This window comes from Centrocercus urophasianus, unplaced genomic scaffold, assembly GCF_019232065.1.
Source record: "Centrocercus urophasianus isolate 14NV4802_14NV808 unplaced genomic scaffold, USGS_Curo_1.0 seq_365, whole genome shotgun sequence".
Classification (NCBI taxonomy): Eukaryota; Metazoa; Chordata; class Aves; order Galliformes; family Phasianidae; genus Centrocercus; species Centrocercus urophasianus.
The window spans coordinates 14767-23947 of record NW_024884939.1 but is presented as its reverse complement, the minus strand read 5'-3'; the positions used below and the strand labels follow the sequence as shown (position 1 = coordinate 23947).

The window sequence follows — 9181 nt, the reverse complement described above, 5'->3', positions numbered from 1 at the left end:
TTGTAGACACTATATACCAAATAAATCTTTAAACATGATTTTCCTGTCAGGTTTGTTTTGTTCACTTAATGAAAATGTCGTTAGCAGAGATGTAGGAATGAACCCAGCAGGGGAGTTGGCATTTGACTTTATTGAAGCAACCCTTGTCCCTTTTCACCCCACTTCCATATCACCTGTATCTTCTGTGTAATGACAAGGGTTAATGATAACATTGCAGAGGTCAAACACTGGAAGGTGATTAAAAAAATGAACTGTTTTCCATACACCTTGGTTCATTGAGTTCAAAGGCAAGAGAGCACACAGATATGCATATCTTGGTTTGGATTACAACAAAGCTTCACCTGTGAGGCCATTTGAAAATGCGTGGGCTTGCACTACAGGTAAATTGTTATCTGGAGTTAAATCAACAATATTTTAGGGAAATACACCAATTCTCCTGTCTTTGTGCCTTGGCCACCTTTGTAGACAGTTAAAGGTTGCATTTGCTGAGGGAAATGACAGTGTTCTTCTAATTCAAGATCTGCTGCACCTTCTCTGAAGTAAATTTTGAATAGGTGGTCATTTTTAACTTAAAGAGATCCTTTTCTGTACAATATCTAAATGAAATAACATAGAATCATAGAATGGCTTGGTTTGGAAGGGACATCAAACATCACCTAATTCCAACCTTCTGCTGCAGGCAGGGTTGGCAATCACTAAATCGAGTATAGTCAGTGTCTGTGATCCTACCATGTGCCAAATAGAGAACACAAGCTGAGACAGAACAGTACAGAATGGGATGGGATGGGATGGGATGGGATGGGATGGAATGGAATGGAATGGAATGGAATGGAATGGAATGGAATAGAATAGAATAGAATAGAATAGAATAGAATAGAATAGAATAGCTCAGCTGGAAGGCGTCTACAAGGTTCTTTAATTCCAACTACCATGTTAGTGTAACGTGTACCAAAACTAAGATGATTTTCATCCTCTGTCATCCAGGGGAGCTGAGAGAAAACACCTAAATGGTTACTACCATCAGAAGCATCAGCATGAAACTCACCTTGTCAGTCTGTGGCAGCCTGGATCTGGGAGACCTTGCAATGTCAGGTGGGTCATCAGATACCACAGGTCTTATGTCTGGAGTTAAACGGCATGGCAGTGTTTAGTGATATATCTCCTGTCTACATTCACTGAGAATCAATCCCACAGCTCACTTGCAAATTGCATAGCAAACTTGCAGAACAAGCAGGACACTGCCATAAATAGATCTACAAGGTTTCCTTAAGCCTGCTTTTTCCTCTAGTACTGGCCAGACCTCTTTTCAGCTCTTTGCTGTCATTTGTAATGTCTTGGCCTTGAGGCAAAGAACTATATCTGTAGGTTGAATTTTCAGGCAATGTAGCAGCTCAAGAAGTTTCTTGTTCTGTGTGATGAAGGACATGTTTCTGTCTGGCCACCATTTGAAATGTTGTGACTGCTGCCTGGCCTGCCATAGCTGCAAAGCTGTTACAATAGTGTGACAAGCAGTTTTCAAATCTCAGCGTGCTTGTGAGATGCTAGAAAGTTTATGGACCCAGCATCCTTTTCCCTGCTGAGAAGGATGGAAAAGAAAGAGCTCAGTTGCCTTATCAGAAATGAATGAATGGCTGATCTGTTATTAGCTAAGGGTCCCAAAGGCAAGAAGCAGTTAACAGCCAGCAAACTCCTACCACGAGTATGGTAATGGCTAATGCCCCGGGGATATTTTTTTCTCTTTAAGGAGAAAGTAATCATGCAGAACTGAAACACTTTCCTTCCTGCTTCTACTCTGCAGAGACAAGAGTGAAAAAAAACCAAGGCTTCAGTGGAACTCCATTTAAGGGGAATGGAGGCAATCTCTCTTAGAAAACCTTTAAAAGTACAGTTCTTTTCTATTGCTGATTTGCAAAGATTTCTGTTTTTTTGGGCACTTGAGTCCTAAAAATCATAGAATCGTAGAATCATAGAATCATGGAATCATGGAATCATGGAATCATGGAATCATAGAATGGCCTGGGTTAAAAAGGACCGCAGTGCTCATCTCATATCAACCCCCTGCTGTGTGCAGGTCTCCAACCAGCAGACCAGGCTGCTCAGAGCCACATCCAGCCTGGCCTTGAATGCCTGCAGGGATGGGGCATCCACAGCCTCCTTGGCAACCTGTTCCAGTGCCTCATCACCCTCTGAGTGAAAAACTTCCTCCAAATATCCAACCTAAACCTCCCCTGTCTCAGTATAAAACCATTCCCCCTAAATACTCTTTATCTTGAAATGTTTGGAGAGTGTGATAGAGGTGATGGGGAACATTTTCCTCCCTGCTTTTAGTCTTTACAGGGCCAACACTTGCTTCAAACATCTTTCTTAAAGTGCCAAGCACTTTGTCTTTGGACTAGAAGATCTTAGAAGGTCTTTTCCAACCTTAACGATTCTGTGATTCTGTAATATTTTAATGTAAAATTTGGGAGAAACTGATCTCAGCCCCTGTGGCCTCAAACGTAGAGGTCAATTATTGAAGCTGAACTTTGATCTGTTAGTCTCTGCTGCCAGATATGCCTTGCACAATTTCAAGCACTCTATGGGCTCATAACACATGCTCTCTGATCAACTGTGACAATAAAGTATCTTGGCACATTTGGGAAGGCTGTCTATCTATCACGTTTTATCCTTTCATTTAGCATCCTTTTCCCTACTCCAACAAATCCCAAACCATTGGAATTGTTGTAACATAGCTCTGCTATTGTAAATCTACTCTAAAATGTATGCCAAAAATTCAGAAAGCTAAAGGTGAAAATGCTTATCTCATCAGAATCACAGAAAGGGGAACTTTCTCTGTCACTGGTAAGTAAAGTTTATCTGGAGAGCTTGAGTTATTTCATATGTAAAATACTCCTCCTTTGTTACACCAATTGCATTATTTGTAGGCTGATTTTAAATATAGGCTGCAGAAATAGACCATAAAGCAACACTCACCTCAGAGGTATTTCCCACTTTTCTAGGGGCAGATTGAGTAAGCAAAATGGCTGTGGCTCACTTTGAGTTTGCTGGATGTCTCTGATGAACTGCTCTCTGTTCACGCATCTGAGCACTCTGTGAAACCTGAGCTTATAAACTCCATACAGACTCCATTAGGTGTCCTCCTGCTCATCCTGATGCCCTGTTCTCTATGAGCAGAGTTTTGTGATTGGCTACCAAAAAGAAAAGGATAATTCAGTTAACTTACTGTGATTATTGTTCCGCTCAGTTTTCTGACATCCTTGTGAAAATGCAAGCAGTTATTTCTAGTTCAGTTACAGTGACTCTAACACTGTGAAACTACCATTTTCTTTTCCTAATTCCTATTAATAATGCAACAATTACTACATTAGGGAACTGTTGGAGAGGGTCCAGAGGAGGCCACTAAGATGATTAGGGGGCTGGAGCACCTCCCCTACCAAGACAGGATGAGTCAGCCTGGAGAGAAGAAGGCTGCAGGATGACCTCATTGCAGCCTTTCAGTACCTAAAGGGAGCCTATAAATAGAGGGCAGTCAACTCTTTGAAAGGGTAGATAACAGCTGGACAAGGGGAAATGATTTTAAGTTGAAGAAGGGAAGATTCAGGTTGGATGTCAGGAGGATTTTTCTCACTACCAGAGTGGTGAGGTGCTGGAACAGCTGCCCACAGAGGTTGTGGATGCCTTGTTCCTGGAGGTGTTCAAGGCCAGGTTGGATGGGGCCCTGGGCAGCCTGGTCTGGTATTAAATGGGGAGGTTGGTGGCCCTGTCTGTGGCAGGGGGTTTGGAGATTCATGATCTTTGAGGTTTTCCTTCCAACCTTGGCCATTCTGTGACTTTATGATTATTGTGCACCAACCTCCTACAATTTACTCCTTTCTCTGGTCTTTTATGTTCTTCCTTTCCATGTGTCATTACAGCAAATCATCATTATGCCAACATCTATGCCTGAAGATTTTACAATAGTACATTATCTTCCCAATGGTTCACCAGGGATTGCTTTTTATTCATTTCAAGTTTACTGATAATGCACTTTCCTTATTTGCCCAAAATATTCATAGAGTGATTCATTTATCTGTTCTTTTGTGTTTATGGAAAATTTTCTTTTAGGCTAATGCCACACACACAAATCTAAGCAAACTTTAAGTTAAAAAACATCTTAAAAATAGATAATTTACCAATACAAGCCCTGAAAAACAGAGCAGGCAATGAGCACCTAGTAATTTTCCCATTGTGACTAGGATGAGATAGAACAAGTTAGAACACCTGAATGTAAAGCGAACTGCAAGCACAGCAGAACTTTCTTAAATAATTTTGCAACTACAAAGATAAAAATACATTAAAATCTAAAAAAAAAAAATCAAGACAGAGCCTGAGAAATCCAGAGTAATGTGCTCTGTTGCTTTTGACTGCAGCTAAATGTTGCACATTCTGGAGATCTTGTTCAAGAGGATTAATTTTCCTAAGAACGAAATTGAAAAGAGGCCCAATAGCAGAACCACCTGCAGAACTGGAGTTGTTTGGAAATATTTCTCTGGCTTCAGTGAGTCTCTTCCAGCCAGTGCAATCTGGCAGTCTGTGGAAGTTTTATCAACAGTTACCATATTATAAAGATATTATTTTAGTCTGGTTCTGTTTTAATAGTCATAAATGTAAAATTGGAGTCTGTAGATTGATCACAGTGTATGCAAGCTCCTGAATAATATCTTAAAAGAGACACCAGCTGCAAAGCTTGTGCAGCTACTGAATTGGGATGACAGGGTTTTGCTGAGTCAGCAGAGTCGTATCAGGCTCGTGCATATGAGATATCAAACTCCATCTACTTTCCCATTGCTTTTTGTGTGAGATAAATATGCTTGGTGCTCCTGCAGAATGATTCTATGATTGTAAAAGAGAGAAAGGGATCCCCTGCAGATCCTGGGCTCATCTGAAAAAGCAATGAAATAGAAGCTTTTGCTGAAATGCAGTTGGATCTCTTGAGCACTGGATCTCGAGCCATAAATTGCTCAGCAAAATGAAAAATAGTTCATCATAAGATTGGACTTTAGAAATTGATCATAGAATCTCTAAGGCTGGAAAAGACCTTTAAGATCATCATGTCCATCCCCAACCCACCCCTCTAACATGTCCCTTAGTGCCACATCTCCACATTCCTGAACACCTCCAGGGATGGTGACCCCACCACCTTCCTGGGCAGCCTGTGCCACTGCATCACCACTCTTTCAGAAAAGACATCCTAACATCCAGCTTGTTGTTTGAAGGCAAGTGAGAAGAGCCCTGTAGCCAAAAACCAAAACCTAAACATGACAATTCAGCCAAGGTGTGATCTGTTTTCCCTAGCCCAGAATAGTGTGGTCTTGTGTACCAGTAGAAAAGTACTATTAACTCTACACAGCTCTTCATAGCTGAAGCTGGAAATGAAACCATCTAGTGATGTACAAGTTTTCTTTCTGAGATGGTGGAGCTGGCACTGTGCTCATGCTCCTGCACACTTCCTAACATCTCTTGGAAGAAACACAAGAAAGTTGTGCTCTAGCCTAAGTCATTGAGTGTGTTACAATTTCTTGAATATCCATCTGCTGCAGTAATAAGCCTTACGTACATCATGAAATATTGGTTTTGCCTTACATAGCTTGCTGCCAATGGGAATAAAGAAGTATTCTTGCGTTTTTGTAGCAGCCAAGCTGTTACAGGAACAAGGAACGTGAATGGAACCAAAATGAGGTAATGTCACTTCTAATGAACCTGTGGTCGACATTGCAACAGAAGGCATTTAAAAAAGGGAAAACAGGAAAGCCTTGATCCTGAGCTGAAGATTTCCGCAGTATGAGCAACAAGGCAAGGTAGCTGATTACATCTGAAATGACTAGGAAACAACAGCTAAATACTGAATTAGTAGATACTGTAATTACAGCAGTTGAAAACTTGTTGTTCTGATTTCAAAGAAAAATAAGAAATTCTGAATAGAAAATAGATCTGCTTCAGCTGGTTGGTTTTTGGTTTTGTTTTGCTTTGTTTTGTTTTGTTTGTTTGTTTTTTAGTTAAACGTAGGCCTGAAAATACTGTTTCAAGGTAACTGGAAGCATTTAATTGGGCTGAAATGAATGCAAAGTTCACTTCCAGTCATTGTCATGACTAAATCAGATGCTAACTTCTAGCTTGCTCAAAGCAAAGAAAGTATAATAAATGCCATGTTTACTCACACAGGACAAAGAAATAAGGTGTGGTTTTCCAGGTAAGTACAATCAGTATTACTGTTGCAGCTGTTAATAACATTAGATATGATTACAACCTGATTGAAGGAAGACATCTTCTTAACTCACAGTTAACAAAGAGACCAGTTCTTTTGAAGATCCTCTCTTGGCAAAGTCATACCTGGAGAAGCACTGCCAAATCCAGGGTCCTTAATAAAGAACGTGACATATTTGTTGGTACATTGTTTTTTTTTCCCAGATGAACTGCATTTCAGGTCTCTTTTACAGCTAAAGTTTAACTATCCTTGCAGCAAAGCAGCTTTTCAAGCAATCTTGTTGGAAGAGATCGGGGGTGGGAGAAAGTAGTTTAAAAATTAATAGAGGTGCTTTTTTCTTAATTGAACTATAAATACTATTTTAATGGGTATTTTGTTATATGAAAATATAGTCAGGAATTCATCTAGAAGACTGAGAACCACTCACGGTGTTCCAAAATTGTCAGTTCTCAGAATAAATATGAAATATATCTCATATTTCTTGTGGGTAGTGGTTTCATAATGCACAAAACTACTGACAGTTTATTGCCCTTCCTTCAATTTCTCAATACTCTGGATGACTTTTTAAACGTATTAGTGAGAAGAGAATCTTTCAAGAAAAACATTCTCAGTAGTAAGTTTGCCACTTGGCTCTGTTATTTCAATAAGACTTTCCCTTCACACGTGTTGGTTTGGGGTTTTTTTGTTTTTTTTTTTTTTGATGTTGCTGTGTCTTTTTGGTACTGTTTTTGGCTATTTTTTTTTCTTGTATCCTCGTAGAGTAGACATCTAAGATGGGTCAGACAAACTGCATCTAGAGGAGCTGTTTTCCCACCACTGACAGTAAAGAAGGCAATAAGCCTTGAACATGGTGCACGAATCCGGAGCTGAAAGCCATTGTCTGAAGTGGGATGTAGTGAATCTTAGCTATTGATGTGGACAAAATGGATTCCTACACACTTATTTAATCTTTGTCTCTCACCTGCTCTGATATAATATGAGCTATACCAGGTACATGTAGTATACAGCTGCACCAGAATCAAGGTAGATCAGGCAGATCAAAGACAAGGACACAAAGAGATTCAGAGCCATGGAAAGGATCTCCTGTCTCAGATGTCAGCCAAATTCTTTCTAGATCCTGTTTTAGAGGTAGGAAGTTATTAATTGGTTGCGTTGTGACTCAGTACCACCTAGACTGGAACAATCCTGCTCCAGTCACCCAAAATAGCCTTCTGATTTGCAACCTAAGTTTATGTGAGGTCAATCTTTAACCTCTCTTTGTGTGTCGGTAATGACTTTCAGCATAAATGAATAACTCCTGGTAGGAGTTCTTTCAGGTATCTGTATTCCCACTCAACATTCACTTTGCTGGGCTAAGCATGATATGTTAGCACACCCCTGTTTTGTTCTTGTGTCCTTGTCTCCTGGTTGTGCACTCTGTTTGCATATTATTTTGCTCTAGGGTGACTAATCAGCTGTTTGACTGGGTCACCATAACTTCAGGTTCAAACCATGCCCCTTAGTATGGAAACAACAGGACATTCACTTGGACTCACTCAAAGATAATAAATTCATAGCTTTAATCAGCCCTAAGCAAAACAATCACCCCTGCCCATGGTCATCCCAGGAGTTTTTCCATGCAGCTATTTATGTATCTGTTCATCTTTCCTGATCATGGGTTGGTAGGGCTGGAAAAATACATAGGGCAGGAGGTTCACAGCTAGGACTTGTCCTAGTTGCTCACCCTCATCTAGTCACAGAAAGTTTCCTAAAAGTCAATGCAGGGAAAAGGTGTTTCTGGAGGGCTGTGTTTACAATAGATCAGGTGAACTGCTTGATAAAGAGACCTTTCTTCCTTCAATAATGGTAAGGGGTGGCTACAAAGGACCACCTGAGACTACAGGTGGGATTCAATTCACCCAGCTTCAGACATCTAGAACGTCACTCCTTCATCTGCGCTAATGACTGAAACTCATTTATAGCCTACAGGGAAAAATAGGAATTGGGAGAATTATGAGTAGGAATCTACAGGACTTTGATCTGTCTTACATGTATCTAATGTGTCCTTGAGATGCCAATTTCTATCTGTGGACTATGAGTGGCTAGGCTGGATAGGGCTTAGGGCAACCTGGTCTAGTGTAAGATGTCTCTGCCATGGGGCTGGCCCTAGATGTCTTTAAAGTCCCTTCAATCCAAACCATCCTATGATTCTATGGAATGTATATGAATGGTGTTTAGCTCAAGTGCAGGTATTAGTATAAACTAGATATCTACATTTACTCAGAAAAGTCATACCTAAAATCTCATCAAAAGCAAGGAAAATAGCTGCAAATGAAGGACAGAAAACATTTCACTGCTCTGCCAAGCTTCTTGCAATCACATGGGCTTTCCTTTCACTTATGTTATTGGAGCAACTCTGCAAAACATCTCCCACTCTGGTTTCCATGGGCTGTGCTGCCAACCAATGCTGACCAGCCCAGGGCAGTGTGTATTCAAAGCAAGGCTATTCCTTGAGGAAGGAAGAGAACAAAGACCGAACAGTTTGGAGGGACATGGGATATTTTTCCGCCTTCCAAATGGAGGTGGTCAAGAAAGGAAGGCAGGCACTGCCCATGTATGGGAGGGTTACTATTGGCTTCTGTTGGTAAAAGACTGATCCTCAATGTGTCTGAAATGCCATATTTTGTTTATCTGGTTTTTACTTTGCTGTATCAGTATGAACTCTCTTGAGCCCTTGAGCTTCTTAACAGGATTACACTGTTGTCTGGGTTTGTGCTTCTCTCATCATATGTGGTTCTGTCTATCAGAATTATGTTAGAATGCACAGCCCTGCTGCACCAAACTTGTGAATATATGGCTCAAAGACAATCAAATTGATTGAACCAAAGGTTGTGAAGTTCCCACTTCCCCACATTTGTATGCATTTTGGTGATTTGGAGGAATCCTGTGGAACAATCA

General features: G+C 40.5%; 1 long non-coding RNA gene across 2 annotated transcripts; it reads left to right on the top strand.

The window, feature by feature from the left end:
• The first annotated feature begins 272 nt into the window (after positions 1–272).
• Positions 273–6639, top strand: LOC122167345. Of its 2 annotated transcripts, none has more exons than XR_006171018.1 (3): positions 273–380; positions 985–1092; positions 5671–6639. It is a non-coding gene; the product is annotated as an uncharacterized LOC122167345 (long non-coding RNA). The 2 variants fall into 2 exon arrangements; XR_006171017.1 differs by having other exon boundaries at positions 5627–6639.
• Positions 6640–9181: the final 2542 nt, after the last annotated feature.